At 38.7% G+C, this 16380-nt stretch overlaps 1 pseudogene across 1 annotated transcript; it reads right to left on the reverse strand.

Annotated features, from left to right (window-relative positions):
- Window positions 1–590: 590 nt before the first annotated feature.
- On the reverse strand, window positions 591–6217 carry LOC105531388 (annotated as a pseudogene). Its single transcript, XR_001004794.1, has 3 exons — window positions 6133–6217; window positions 1876–1982; window positions 591–1833 (listed from the first exon to the last, which is right to left on the reverse strand). The product of XR_001004794.1 is annotated as an alpha-internexin pseudogene (transcript).
- Between the last annotated feature and the right edge of the window lie 10163 nt (window positions 6218–16380).

A 16380-nucleotide genomic window follows, 5' to 3' on the forward strand; every position in this document is an offset into this window, starting at 1 on the left:
GGGAGGAACCAAAATGTGTTTACATGGGAAGAACACTAGACTAGACTATTTTTTTCCTACATAGAAGAAAAGTATATGTGGAATTGAGGGAGGTGGAAGGTGTGCATTAAACAAACACCTACTATTTGTGAAAGTTCTATCAGACTGGAATTGGGTGTGGACCATTAGTTTATCTTTGGCAGTGATCTTACGTTTTAGGTATCTAGAGTAAGATTATTTAGCTGGGTAATGGCTGGGTAGCGTGAATAGTTTTAATTTCAGTTCACAGCAAATGACGATGATCACTGATTTAGCACCGTAGTTTGCACTTCCTCTGCACCTGAATCATCGATCACTGTGAAGCGTGAGCTGAAGGTCAAAAAGCTGTATTCTTAGATAATTCATCTGTGATTGCTCCAGGACTGCAGTTTACTTCAATCTAAGGGGTGGTTTTCTTATTACAGAAGGTAAGTATTCAATACTAAATACGAGACTGAAGCCTTAAAGATATTTTATAGTGGTGGCAGGTGTTATGGTTCAGGAATAGGCTGTTCAACAAGTCAAATGCATATAATTCCTTCTTAAGCATTAACTTTTTCAAAGCAATGGAACTATATTTTTTGGCTTGAAAGGGTGGTTTCTTCTATATTTGATTTCTCGGTTTTCTTAGTAGGTATCACTGTCTCCTCTAATATTTCTTCAAAACTTTCCTCTATCTGGGAAGTTTTCTTAGAAGCTACCTTAGATGCCTCCTCCTCCTCTTTCTTAAGTGATAGCCCAGTGGATGAGACTTGGAGGTTGTAGAACTGAGGATTCTAGGTGGGAGCGGATAACTTGGATTGGGAAGTGGATTCAGCTCCGAAATGCCTAACCCACTGGTGCTAAAACGTGTCTCCTCACCTTCCAGCAGTTTCCTGTAAGCTGCTATCTCAATGTCAAGAGCCATTTTTGACATTGAGCAAGTCCTGGTATTCCCGAATGTGGAGTGCCATCTCACTCTTGGTGTTCCTCAGATCATTCTCCAGCTGCCCAATGCTACCCTGGTAGCCAGCCACCCCGGCACTGTGCTGCTCCTCCAGCTCCAGGATCTGCCTCTCCAAGGACTCGTTGGCCCCGCGCAGGCCCTCGATGTCGCTGGTGCGCGCCTGCAGCTGGCGCCGGTGTTCATGGATCTCCTCGCCGCTCGTCCGGATGGCCTCTGTGCTGCGCGCCGCCTGCGCGTTCAGGTTGGCGAACTTGGACTTGTACCATTCTTCTGCGGACTGCAGGTTCTTAGCGGCTAGGGACTCATACTGGGCGCGGATCTCCCTCAGCGCCGAGGTCAGATCTGGTTTAGCCACAGTCACATCCACCTCGGCCGCAGCCTGCGACGACGCCTGAAGCGTGGCCAGCAGCTCAGCTACCTCCTCGTCGTGCACCTGGCGCACGAAGGCCAGCTCGTTCAGCAGCGACTCCAGCTTCTTTTCCAGGTCTAGGCGGGCCAGCGTGGCGCCGTCCATGTCGCGCTGCTGCGCCTTCAGAGCACCCTCGGCGCCTTAGCGTCCGCACCAGCTGCACCTCTTCAGCCAGCCCGTCGCGCTCCAGCACGGCCTGCGCACGCGCCGAGCTGTCCTCCTCCAGCTGCGCGCGCAGGTCGCGCAGCTCGCGCTGGAAGAGCTCGCCGACGCACGACGGCTGGGCGTGGCGCTGTCGCAGCGCGGCAACCTCTGCCTTCAGCGCGCGGTTTTGCGTCTCCAGGTGATGCACCTTCTTGATGAACACGGCTAAGCGGTCGTTGAGGGCCTGCAGCTGCTCCTTCTCGTTGGTGCGGATGATCTTGTAGTCATCGGTGCACGCCGCCGCCTGGCTCAGGTCCTGTCTCTTATACACATCTAGATGTGTATAAGAGACAGGGGCCAGCCCGTCGGAAGCCAGCGGCAGGCGATAGGCCAGGCAGAGGCCGAGCGATGAGGCCGAGGAGCAGGCGGCCGAGGAAGGGTGTTGGCCTAATTTCTGAACAAATACTGGAGCTCTTGAGTTTTAATAACATTTACAGAAGCTTCAAATTAGCCCGTTTTATTCCTTATCTTTTAATAAACATTGTGTTCTACATAGAAGTTAATTTGGAGAACTCAGTTACACAGTCGCCCCCCAACCCCCAGCCTCCCCAGTGTCTGTTACATATGTTTAAGAATAGTTTCATAGCGACTAGGACTTGTTCAAGCTTTCGTTGTGCGCAGTTTACATCCCTATTTCCATGGTACTACATATTCTTGTGTTTAATCAGTAGATTTGAAATTAGCAATGATAAAATCACAGAATAGAAGGAACTCAAGTTGTGTTTCCTTGTCTTTACAATCATTCTTACCTTGGAAATTTCTGTGCAAAAAAAAATTCAAACTGAGGCAAGGTGAAAACTGAAGTATTTTTTTGTTGAATATAATTTTTATTTCATCTATGAAATATTTTGCTCAATATGAATATCTTTGAAATTGACATTCGTTATCTTGCCAATTGTTTGCTTTAAAACTAAGAAATAAAATTATAATTTTTATTATAGTTGAATATAATTTTGCCATAGGGAAAAAGGTGGTGGTAAAATGATCTACTCTGAGTGTCTAACACTTTAGTACACTATTAGCCAGAGACTCTAAGATGCACTCACTCATATATCTGGAGTTGGTGCTGTTGGCAGGGATGCCTGAATCTTCTCCACAAAACTACTCCTCCAGGAGGCTAGACCAGCTGCCTCACAAGATCTCAGGGCAATGTTTCTAGAAGGTGAAGGTGGAAGCTGCAGGTCTTGTAAGACTTACTAGCAAAAGAAGTTGCACAATTTCTCTTTCCCGATATTCTATTGGTTACAGCAAGTTCTCAGACTCAAAGTGTGAGAAAATAAACTTCACCTCTGGGTAGGAAGAGTTACAAGTTTTAATAATATATTTATAAAAGCTTGCCCCAGGGGTCCTTTGTAATGCAATTTTAAAACTCTCTACATAAATTGCTGGGGAAACCTAATTTATTTATGGTTACCTAGAAACTGTTAGGTTCCCAACATGCTAGGAGCTCCTGGAATTGCTGCCTTTAAGTCAGTCTGGCCATCCCATCACTCCTTTGGGTAATTACTGCTAATTACCTCTAGGTGTTAGCAATTAATATCGATTGACCCCAGCTGGGTACCCCCAGGCTTTGGCATCATACAGTCTCTCACCCTCATAGACCAGATATTTCAAAATCTGTTGCTTGCCTCTTCAGGGTCTTTTGTCATTCTTTTCAAAGCTACATTCTAAACTGAGCTAGGGCAATTAGGGTCTGACTGTAAGATCTCCCATGGGGGAGGATTATTTTTTGCAGCAGTTCAGTTTGTCAGTAAGAGAATATGAACTTAGTAAGAATTTGATTTGATTGTGGACCAAATCTGACCAAAGCTAGAAAGAATGCCTTTCCTCTTCTTACAGCCTTTAATTTTGATCCATTGTATGGCACACCTACTTTTAGCTTTTATTATGCTTACGTGTACAATGGACACATTTGAAGTCCTGGTAGACTTCAAACACTCTGCGAACAGGGTTGATGTTGTCCTCTCCCTTGTATCTCCCACAATATCTTGGGCAGTTCCATAAACAGTGAGTCCTAATAAATATCTATTGAATAAATGAATGCATAGAAACTTTCCCTGTGTATTAGTAGTCATAATACAACAAAGAATTTAAAAATGGGTATAACCCTTACTCCCCTACACCAGAGAGGAAGATATCAGAATTGAAGATCAGCTAACCAGGGGAAGCAATAATTAAATTTGTAGACTTTGATTCTGTATTTCTATTCTCGGGGCTAATTTTTATCTGCTTAAATGTAAGCTTCTCCATAAAAGAAAATCATTGTTCCAAGTTTCTTGAGGTGTAAAGGGAAAAACACAAAACACACATGTTCATTTCCTGAAAGTTCCAATAGAGGCACCAGCGTAGAGAAGGCTTCCTCCACCACCACCCTCCAGACCGTGACAATGCTCATCTTTGTTCTCTTAGCCTTGTCGCCTTTTCATTTCCTTCAGCTGTGTATGTCTTCAAGTCTTTTGTCTGCTGCCTGGAGAATGAGTATTATCTGAAAGAATAAATGACCGCTTGAGGAAATGAAAGTGTACAATCAATCTTTTTACAAGTCTGTCTAATGGTTATTTGCAAAAGAAGTGAAAATGCTGAAACACTTTTGGTTTTTAAGAATACAGTAAGTAGAAAATCTGCCTAAGGATCCAAACAAGTATTGGTCCGACCAAAGTGAGTTAATGACATAACTGTACTACTTCATTTAAAATTTTCTTTGATTGTTGCTAACTTTGTTAGTATTACTTTAATCAGTGATTCTCATATTTAGCTAACATCAGAATTGCATGCAGAGCTTGTCAAAATGCAAATTACTGGGCCCCACTTGCAGAATTTCTGATTCAGGCCTGGGGTGGGGCTCAAAAATGTGCATTTGAAATAAATTCCTGGGTAATACTGATGTTTCTGGTCCAGAGACCACACTTTCTCAAAGTGTGATTCTCACATCTGACTGAAACTATCTTTATTCATATATGGCTCCCCACCCACACGTTCCTAACTCTAACACCGCCTTAAAATATCTCATGAAATTCTATAGTCATTTATAGTTGAACTCCGTTTATCATTAATAAACGTACAACTAAAAATAAATAAATGTAAATCAGAAGAGATTCAGTGGATAATGTCGCATGATCAAAATGTAAAATTGTTTCAAACCATAGGCCTTTTAACCAAATCAATAACTCAAAATGATTTACTATGTACACTTTATACGAATCAGTCCACTTCAATAAATAGAATTAAATTATGCTTTTCAGATAAGCAAAAATATCATATAGAATTATTGTATCTAAAGTGATTTCACTTTGGGGGTAGGGGCACAGAAGGCACCAGGATCTCCAAAGGGAGAATATCTAAGTCAGTGAGATCCACCTAGTCCTGGATAACGGCCAGAGACAAAAGATGAAAGAAAATTAGAAGAAAAGAGTAAGTTGCCAGGCTAAGGCTTTTGCTCATATTGAAGAGAAATAGTCAAAACAGATGGAGTCTCCATGATGACCTAGAAAGTCTAGCCCCCCATCTGTGGTCCTCAAACCCACATCTTTACTCCTTCTTCTTCTGCAGCTTCCAAATTAGACACACACATGTGTTCCCTCCAGTAGGCCTTCCTAGGTTGAATTCCCTCTTTCTTTCACAATGCACACAGGCTTTTAACAAATGTTTATTGAATGAATAAATGAATGAATGAGAAGGCAGTAGAAATAAAGAAAAAGTTATCAACTTAGAAGAGGAGGGGAAACTGATGTTTGCTCTGGAGTGGAGCAGGGATGTTTTGGCTGAGGATGTTCTTCATGTGTATAGAGTCAGAGAGAGGTGACCCGCAGGCAGGGCTGCCATGCAGAGCTGTGTATAGGGTATCACTAGAAAGCTCAATCTAGATTACAATGTCGATGCTAAGCCCAAAAGTTGTGGGGAGCACCACCTGCCTCATTGAATGCAGAGGTCTACAGAGGAACCCTATAGTGTGGGGGTTAGAAATTAGGACTTTGGGTAAAATAAATTATAATTGGTTCTAACTTGTGTGATATACAGATTTAACCTCTCCCAACCACCATTTATTCATCTGTTATGAGTGCTAAATAGGACTGCTCCTGCTTTCTGCAAAATGCCTACAATACATCTTTCTCAACTACTTTGACTTCTTCTCTCCATACCTTGACCTGCTTCTCATTTCAGTCAACTATGGGAATAGAAACTCCAGTTTGTCATTTCTATTCGTGGAACTGGCCCCTGCCCAACTAATCCAGTGTCTCCCAAACTCTCTCCTGCTATGACACATTTGATAATTTAGGCTTCTTGTATCACAAAGAAATATCTAAGGTCATAGTATGCTGGTAAATATTGAACAACTAGCTCCCTGGAGGGAGGAAAAGAAAAAAAAAAAAAGCCCTGATTTGTAGTATTCACCAATATCTATGGTGTAAATGCTTCCACTGTGCCAATTTGAAGTTACCAAAACAAAATCACAGAACAGAGTTCAAAAGAACACTATAATCAGCTTCGGTGAGCCTTTCAAAACTGGCTCCAGCACAGCAGTACGAGATGATTCAGGGACATTCACCACTCCCACCATTCACCTCTTTCTCGTTCCCTGTTCTTTCTGTCTTTTCTTCATTTCTATGATTGTCTGCCACAACTTCTGTTCCTTTCCCCATGTGTCTGTCAATTCTTGGGACTATTGACTATTCACTCAGAAACCCCACCAACTTTTCTAAGCCCTGATCAAGTCCCAAGTCATAAAATTGTGATCTCTACAAATAATATACACCACCAAGATAGTACTGAACTATTACTACTGAATGAATTAAGAGTTGATTCTGTGGCCTCATGTAAAACTTGCTAGATATTAAAACCAAAGAATCTCTGGCCATTAAGTTGGTATGTAGAATGAGCCAATAATTGCCACTCAGTATCTCTTAATTGCACAAAGCTCAGTATCTCTTAATTGCACAAAGGTATTACAAAATTTTCCTGATAAAGTGGGAGAAAGCAGTAATGGTAGAGCAAAGAGACCTGGGATGAAATTAGCTCCTCAAGCCCCAGGCTGGGATTAAATTTTCAATGTAAAATTTTTTATGAATATTCCATCCTTTAAATTCTAAATGAAGTAGAACTGTCTCCTATAGATAGGATTATTTCCAGGACCGATATTGGGCCATACCATATTCTAAAGGATTATTCCTCCCATCAAATATAACCTCTTCTCAGCACTCCTCCAAAAGTCTTTGTAATTGGATCCATTACATGGAATCATCTTCTACCTCTATCCTGCTCCAGCCACTCCTGTTGAAAGGAAGAGTAGAATACATAAGCCTATCAAGTTAAATGAGTCTTTGCCAAAGTGTGGGCAGCAGGGGCCTCTGAGAGTCACACTACATAAAGGGCATTGTGGGATAGGTTCAGATTCAAGGCCTCCTTTCAACTGCTTAAGAATTGATAATAAAGTACATTCAAGAGAGAACAGAGTGCTCCATAGCTTCAGACCAGTAAGAATGCTCTTTGGAGAAGATTGTTGAGATGCATTTGTAAGTTTTCTGCCTGCTTTCAGAGATGGGGAAATATGCTTAATATGGTGCTCATCTTTCACTTAGATATGAATTGTATAATTCAATCTCTGGAGTCTAATACAGAACAATTCTTTCATATTAGTGCAGCTACATTATATGCTCTATGCTTTAAATGTTCACCGCTCTCTTTGGGTTCTCTCAGCTCCTAATAAGAATGCTTTGAAGAGGCAATGTTCCAAGAACAACCTTGGATTTAGACTTTGGGATGAGTAGTAAATCAAGGTGTGGAGCCATCTTTTCAAAAAGCCACTAAAATCTAAGGAAGGCCACATAAGATGCTGTGTTTCAAAATAGTTTTGCTTTGTGTAATATATGTTCCCCCTTGTTCTTACTCTATTTCCATTATTGAATTTTTTTTATTTAGTTGGAATTGTCCCATAGACTTGCTACTTAATTTTAAAAATGGTAAATAAGATGATTACTTTGCAGGCGCTGCCTGCTTTAAAAATATATGCAGTAAAGTATAATCTTACAGAACAATTAGAAAGTAATTATTTGCATTAGAGAAAGAACCATTCCTTAACAAAGAGCTTCATTCATTTAAAAAAAAATACTGTATTTTGACAGTGTAGTTCAACTGTTACTGATTTACGACAATTGAAGAGAAGAAAAGAATCCAGGGAAGTAAAACTAAAAAAAAAAAACACATAAAAGCTAAATGAAGGATTTGGGGCTGGGGATAATAAATGCCACTAACAACTGACTCAAATACCAATAATGACATTACTGCCAAAAGTTTATCTATTGCTTACCTAGAGCTTTTAGCCAGAGTCACTGATGCTTGTTCCTGAGACTGGATTAAAGTATATCAAGAAGATCAGTTGACCTGCCAGTGAGGAATGGAAAAAGTTTTCTAGTCCTAGGCAAATGCACAGATTTTTTGAGTAATACCTGACCCTCTTGGCTGGGATTTTGATATTCTGTCCAGATCCAATTCCACTAACTTCAGACAGTGGTCAAGACACGATCTTGAAAACACTAACTGGGTCCAACTGTAGCCTCTCCATTCTCCTAAATTCTAGACTCCTGTTGCCAGGCCCTACCTGGCACACAGGACCTACCTTTCTAAGAATGAAAGAAAAAACAAAAATGAAAACAGACAAAAGTAACAATGACACCCTGAGAGGAGGGCCCCCCGCCCGCATGTGCCATTCACCTGTTCTCTTACATTACTCACCCAACATCTCCACAGGCACGTTGAAGGTAGAAAACTGCCTAACAGACCTCTTCATTCTCCAACTTTCTTGCTTTCATCATTCAATGATCTTTTAAAGTCCATGGAGCCCACAACCAAAGAAGCAGTAGGTGATGGCTTTTGAGTGGACAAGTTTCAAGACAATGTGTTTCATAATACTGAACATCAAGACATTAACCACAACAACATAATGAGAAGCAATAGCAAAAAGAGTTCTATGAGTGTCTAATACTCCTCTGTCTATAGGACTCAAAAAGTAGCATGGACCTCAATGTACAAAAGAAACAGAAATTCTCTTCACTTTAAGGGAAAAAAAGAGAACCCAGCGACAGAGTGAAGACTGCATCTTTAGTCCCAGCTCTCCTCTGAAATTTATTACCTCTCTGTTAATTCGGGGGAGGAAAGTGATGTATACAAGAAAATGTCCAAACTTGAGAAGTGATCTTATACCTAGAGAAGCACTGGGGTATGGAAGAAAGAGCATTGGCCTAAGAGGCAAAAGAACTAGGCTCTGTCATTGGCCCTGTGACTTCTATAAACTATGTAAATGGCCAAGTATTTGTTTCCTCATCTGTACACTAGGAATAATAATAAATGCTCCTACTTCCAGGGGGTTCCCATGAGGGCCAAGTGAGAAAATGAGTGGGAACAGTTTGTCTGACAGCCCTAATGAGAGAAGCCACCACTGCATAAACCGTGCTTAATTTTATCCCTTATGTCGTATTCTTTGATCTCACTAGAAACTTTCCATTTCAGTCCAACTTTGTTATTTGTTTAAACTACTAGCCAAAACATCACCTTTACCCCTTCCAGAGGTTGCCCAAAGCATAAGGAGAAAAATCAGACCTATCAGCTAAGCTGCAATGTCTCCAAAGACATGATGAAAGGCTGGGGCATGAGGTAAGGCTAACACCATCCTAAAAATGGACCAGAGATGAGATAATACATGCAAAAGAGCTCTGAAACCATAAAACACTAAACTGCTGTGTGTTGTTACTGTTAATGAGGGGAGAGTTGGGTTTGGGTGACGGTATTTCGTGACTGGGCCCAAGGTCGCACAGTCAGACCTCAGACATTGCATAGACAGTTGCTGTTCTGACTGAAGAACCAATGCCCTCGTCATCCTTGTCTCAGTATAGACCCTGAACATTACTCATGCTGCTTCATTATTCTTGTTTTAAGGCTTTTGTTGATTTCTCAATAGAGTTTAAATGAGGTTTTCCTTCACACCTACTTAGAAACACTGGAAAACAACATACCCACACCCTTGATGTGTGTCATTTTGTGTATGAGATGTCTTCAAAATCCTTGGGCTTAACTGAACTAAATTTCGAAGACTTACTTGCAAATTGGAGATCAACTCCCTCTTGAGAGAAAATAAAAGGAAGATACATAGCTTGGTTATCGTGGCTGTTGGACAAGATGCTAATGCAACCACAGCCACCAAGCTAGTGGGTGCTGGTGTACTCTCTGTACTTTTTAAATGAGATGGTTTTAAAATGCACCGCAGCATTGACCTTCTAAACAAAAGTCATTGCCTCTAACTTCAGTTTCTTTTTCCTGGCATCTTCTTATTTTTTACCCCAGAAATAACAGAACCTTAACATACTTCTCCAATCTTCTCCCCAATCCCCCTTACACTTGCCAAACCAATACCCCTGAACCAGAGTTCTTAACCGTAGACTAAAGATTTAAGAATATACAAATTCAAGGGAGGCTGAAGCGGGTGGATCATGAGGTCAGGAGATCGAGACCATCCTGCCTAACACGGTGAAACCCCGTCTCTACTAAAAATGCAAAAAATTAGCCGGCCGTGGTGGCGGGCGCCTGTAGTCCCAGCTACTAGGGAGGCTGAGGCAGGAGAATGGTATGAACCCGGGAGGAGGAGCTTGCAGTGAGCTGAGATCGCACCACTGCACTCCAGCCTGGGTGACAGAGTGAGACTCCATCTCAAAAAAAAAAAAAAAATACAAACAAACAGACATATATATATATATACAAATTCAAAACAAACTACTTTAGGTGAATAAAGCACTAAGATCTTAACAACTCATCCCATTATTTGTCTTCATTTATACTGAAAGCACAAAAACAGTCAGAATGTTTGTTTATTTATAAAGATGACAACCACCAGTTCCAATGGATCTCTGTAACAAATGTGTTGTTCAGCATTGAGTGTCAGACCAGAGTAATAAAGGCCTAAGTTCAAAGCATCATGGAATTTGAAGAGACCTGAAAGGTCATATCATCCAATCTCAACAGTTTACAGATAAAGAAGCTGAGATCCAGCTTGCCTGGGTCCCTTGCCTGGGCCCACACTGTTGGTTAATAGTCTCATCTTTCTGGTCCACCACTCCGCATTACACCATGCTGAAGGTTCCCCTTGACCCTCTAAAAACAAGCCTTATTCCCAGATCCAGGACAATAACATCTTTGCTCCATATATTGAAATCATTAGCATAAATTTTAAAATAGGTTATCCTATTCATATATCCTTATATATAGGTCTTTGGAACATGCTGCCATCAAAACTTCAAGGATTTGTGGATAGAAGATAGCACAAGGTCATGTGAAATTAAAATATATATATTTATTTTAATTATGAAAATTATTTGTAATTAATATTAGGCAAATAGCAAAATGCAGTAAAGTACCAAGGATTTGGAGAGGGGATCATTACTCCCCCACTGTTAAGTCACAGCATGGTAAATAGGCTATTCGGAAACGAAAATGCTCATAAATATATATATGCCATCCTGAGTACCCCTTCATTTCAATAACACTAATTGCCCTTTTTTTCCTTGCTGCTCCTAGCCATATTTCTTGGAAAACAACAGCTGTGTTTATTCAAATAGCAGCATACTGATGACTTGATGATAGGGTAATCTGCTGGAATTCCAAGTGTGACAGTCCCAGAGATAACTTCTCGGCACACCAGAAAAGTATCCTTTGCATAGTACAAAGATTTGGAAAGGAATCCCCACTTTGTTAGCACGTGGGATTGGGTGTTCTTTATTTCAACTGGTTGCGACATTGAATTTCTTCCAACAAGTATCATATTTTCTGGTTCTTGCAGAATAATCTTCCCATACATCATTGTCACAAAGTAAATCGGCAATATGAACATTTTCACTTCAATGGCTTCTAAGCAAAGGGATTAAACAGTGCCTTGAATTACAATAAAAACAGCCACAAGATTCAGTTCAAAATCAGAGCAATAAATTCTAATTGTTGGTATTTCTCTGAATCAATGGACACTGGAGGGGATAATACAGCTTAAGAAGCCATTTACTGGAAAAACAAAACAATAAAAACAAACAAATGAGACCCAAATATCCCTGGAAATGTAACTAATTAAAGCTTAATTTCCAAGGCTACCAAGGGTTAAATTTCTACAAGAAGTTGTCATCTTTCTTGATGATGACCACTCAAGACATATTTCTACTGAATATAAGATTTATAAAGAGTATTTAGACATAAAATAAGTTCAAAAAAGCTAATCAATATTTTAAAGTAATAAAGTAGTTGGTCTCTTTTAATAATAATCTTTATAACTTAGGAATTTTTAAATTTTATTATTGAGTCTTGATGTTTATCAAGAACTTAATTCTTTTCTTCAGGAGGCATTGTCAAGTCAACTTAAAAGGACAGATTTGTATTGCCAATTACCTTAAAAATAACAATAACAAGTACATATATAAAGCAGTATGTTTCAGGTACTCTTTCATGTTCTTGAATACATTAGCTCTTTAACTGAAGAGATTCTTTTTTTTCAGATGGAAAACCTGAAGCACAGAAACCCTGTCACTTGTCCAAGCTCACCCAGCTAGTAAGCAATGATCCCAGTCCACGCTTCTAATTCTACAGTTCATGTTCTCCACATGGACACTATACTTCTTTCTTTTTTTTTTGAAACGGAGCCTCGCTCTGTCGCCCAGGCTGGAGTGCAGTGGCCGGATCTCAGCTCACTGCAAGCTCCGCCTTCCGGGTTCATGCCATTCTCTTGCCTCAGCCTCCCGAGTAGCTGGGACTACAGGCACCCGCCAACACACCCGGCTAATTTTTTTTTTTTTTTGTATTTTTTAGTAGAGACGGGGTTGCACCATGTTAGCCAGGATGGTCTCGATCTTCCTCGTGATCCACCCGTCTCGGCCTCCCAAAGTGCTGGGATTACAGGCTTGAGCCACCGCGCCCGGCCACTTCTTTCAAACTAAGTATAACATGCAAGAAAAAAATCATACATGACTTAAAAGCAAAATTTTATAGATATTAATAATTCCTTCATATTAAAGGGCATTTATATGATATTTCACCAAAAAAAGGAGCCTATAGAAGGAGACTAGACTTAGAAGTCCTGCTAAGGCAGAAAATTTTTAATGCGGATATACACCTGGTGCACGAGACTGAAAATCAATTAAGGAAGCTCATATCCTCAATATATCAAGAAATTTGGACATTTTCCGAAAAGACTATTCTCTCTGTTTCCTGGAGAGAGGAAAGGGAAATAGGTTTCTAAAAAAGTCTGTTCAGGTTGGGTGAGACTTTAGAAGAGCTTTCTGTCTGCCAAAATGAGTTCCCAAAAAGATTTATAAAAATTATTCTTCTAGAAGTTATGTTTGTATTTTGTTTCGTCTGATGTTGGTTTTTAATAGAGTAGAATGCTACAGAACTAGAATGGTTGGTGAATTCCTAAAGAGAGACTAATTAATGGTCTCTATCATTTCATGAAGGCAATTCTGTCTTTTGAATAGGATAAGACCTTAATTCAGCAGATAACAAAGTCACACTCTGTTTCTTTACTCACTTAGGATAGTTTTTGGAATATTCCCAATGCCACTAAAAAAGTTCCAAACCTCTCTATGTACCATCTTCCCCTTTCCTGCATGGATTATATCTTCACTGTAGATTTCAGGTGTAAGTTTCCAAAATGAGAATGGCAATTTCAGACTAAAATGGCTAACACGCGTGACAGAACCTCTCCTAAATTTTCATGAAAATTGCTAAGTGTCTACATGTGTGTTTCTATATCAATATGTATATAAATGTATGTGCATGTCCATGAGTATGTGTGTGTTTGTCAGAGATTTTGTATGTGTCAAATGAAAATGAAGGTAGGCATAGGGAAAAAAGTAGAAATTTAGTCTCAAAATTTACAGAGGATCCCAAAGGGAAAAAACAGAAAAAAAAGAATTGGAGCAATAAGTAAAGATATAACTAAAGAAAACATTCCAAGCTTTTAAAAATGTCCTAAATACATGCATATAAATAATTCAATATGTTCCAGAAAAAAAATAAGTAAAAAAAATCTATATCTAGAAGAATCCTTGGACAGTGTTTTTCAAGAATAAATAAATTTCTTATAAACATTTAGAAAAAATGTATTCTACACTTAAAGGAACAAAATTAAAGTTAGCCTCAGACTTCTACTTTGTACATTAAATTGCAGAAGACAAGGAAGATGTATACAGAATTTTGAAAGTAAATTTAATATCTAGAGTAATCTATTTGAAATGCATAATTAATCATATCTCCATATTAAAACTTCTCAAGGATTTTCATTGCCCTTATAACAATGTACCAAATCCCAACAGTGATTCACATGGCCATCCACCATCCACAATTGAGTTTTTACCCACTCTTTATAGGATTTATATGTCCCACTCCTCTTCACTTTCAGTGTTTTAAGTATACTGGTCCTCTTTCAGCCTCTCAAATTTGCCATCTGCTCCTACCTCAATGCGTCATTCATGGAGTTTCTGTTACTCAGAATATTCTTCCTCCTACTCTGCATTTCTGCTAAAATTTCAGGTCTCAGTCTAATGCAATTTTTTAAAGTGAAAACGTTCTCTGATCCTCAAACTAGGTTGTTATGTTGTTCCTTCTGAATTACATACCCATATAATCACCCTTATCTCTCCTTTTTGTCTTCATATCCTTTATGTTTTAAATATCTGCTACCTAGTAAATTATAAGCTCCAAGAGGGCATGGGCCATATCTGTCCTATTAACCCTTATAAGTCTAATATTTAACATTGTGCCAGGTACATAGAGGATGTTCAATAAATAATTGTTATAGGAATGAACATATTAATGAATGAAACACAAATATTCTTAAACGTTCAAGAGCTTGGAAAATATATTACCTATATGCCATTCTTTAAGAGTATGTGTGTATATGGGTGTGTATTTCAGCCACTCAAAATGTTAATCAAATTAAGAGCTCAAAAATGAAAACAATGTACCGGAAAATGACCAGTGGTGAGGACTGAGATCAGTGAAATATGCATTTGCCTACAAAAGTATTGAAAACATATCACATTAAAGGCAAATAAATAAAATCCAATTTGAAGTTAGCTAAAAATTATCTGTAATATCTGTTAGTTATGGCATTATAGCTGATTTTTATTTTTTCACATGTTCTTTTATATTTACCAACTAGTCTATAAAAATATAATATTTTTATAATTAAAGAATTACATATTTTTCTATAGAAGAACATACAGTGAAAATTGGGGACTAAGCACAGTTACTCATACCTGTAATCCCAGCACTTTGGGAGGCGGAGATTGGAGGATTGCTCGAGCCCAGGAGTTACAGACCAGCCTGATCAACATAGTGAGACCCTTTCTCTATGCAATTTAAAATAAATTTTTTAAATAAAAAGAAATCAGAAAAAAAGAAAACTGGAGGGAAAGGAAGACCGTAAATAAAATGTTCACTGCATTGTCTTTGTCAGGGATAGGTTTAAGGACATGGCCCTTTGACCCTATTTTGACCAATAGAATACAAATAAAAATCTGCTGAGAGGGAGCATTTCTGGAAAATATTTTCCTTCCTGATGAAAAGGGGGGGGGGAAATGGGAAAAAATTATCTTTGCTTCTTTCTTTTTCAATTTTAGATATGGCTATGTTAGAAAATTATTCCACTACAAAACATCTGAAGATTGCTCATCTACTATACTGCCAGAAAACAAACAAACAAACAAACAACAACAAAAAAAACCTTCTATTCTCTCTCATTATAAAGATTTGTTTAATTTGTTTATTTTTATAACATTATTTGGGTTTTTTAAAGATGATTTAAGTTTTTGTTTTAGATTGCAGATTTGTTACATGGGTATATTCTATAACACTGAGGCTTGGATACGACTGGTCCTGTCACTAGGTAGTAAGCATAGTACTCACTAGGTAGTTTTTCAGCCCTTGTTCCTCTCCCTCCCTCTCCATTCTGGTAGTCCCCAGTATTTATTGTTCTTATCTTTATATCAATGTGTACCCAATGTTTGGCTCCTGCTTATAAGTGAGAATAGGCAGTATTCGGGTTTCTATTTCTGTGTTAATTTGCTTAGTATAATGACCTCCAGGTGCATCCACATTACTGCAAAGGACATAATTTCATGTTTTGTGGTGGCATAGTATTCCATGACATATATATATAAAAACACACACACACACTATATTTGCTTTATCCAATCCTTCACTTATGGGCATCTAGATTGATTCCATATATTTGCTATTGTGAATAGTACTGTGATGAACATACAATTTTATGTGTCTTTTTGGTAGAACAATTTTTTCCTTTGGGTAATTTACTAAGTAATGAGGTTGCTAGATTGAATGGTAGTTCTGTTTTAAGTTATTTGAGAAATCTCCAACTTACTTTCCACATTGGCTAAACTAATTTCTATTCCCACCAACGGTGTATAAGCATTTAAGATTTGGGAATTTAAAATCTTATTTTCAATCTACTCTTGTCTTGCCTTAACTTTTAGAAGATGCTCTTTAGTATGATGACTCCTACTGTTCTTTACACCTGAAAGGATTTAACCTGTTTTTATCCTGTGAGTTTTAGTTTTTCAAGCCCAATTCAGATATAATCTTCACTATAAATTATCTTTAACATTTTGAGAAGTAAATTCTTTTGGATTTATTTTTTGTTAATCAGCCAACTAATTTCATTAGAAAACTCTTGCAAAGTATTAGGGAACAGGTAATCCTATGTGCAATAAATATTCAAGAGATACAACTAGAAAACATATATAGATTCTGAGAATAT

Source organism: Mandrillus leucophaeus, unplaced genomic scaffold (genome assembly GCF_000951045.1).
Source record: "Mandrillus leucophaeus isolate KB7577 unplaced genomic scaffold, Mleu.le_1.0 Scaffold880, whole genome shotgun sequence".
NCBI lineage: Eukaryota > Metazoa > Chordata > Mammalia > Primates > Cercopithecidae > Mandrillus > Mandrillus leucophaeus.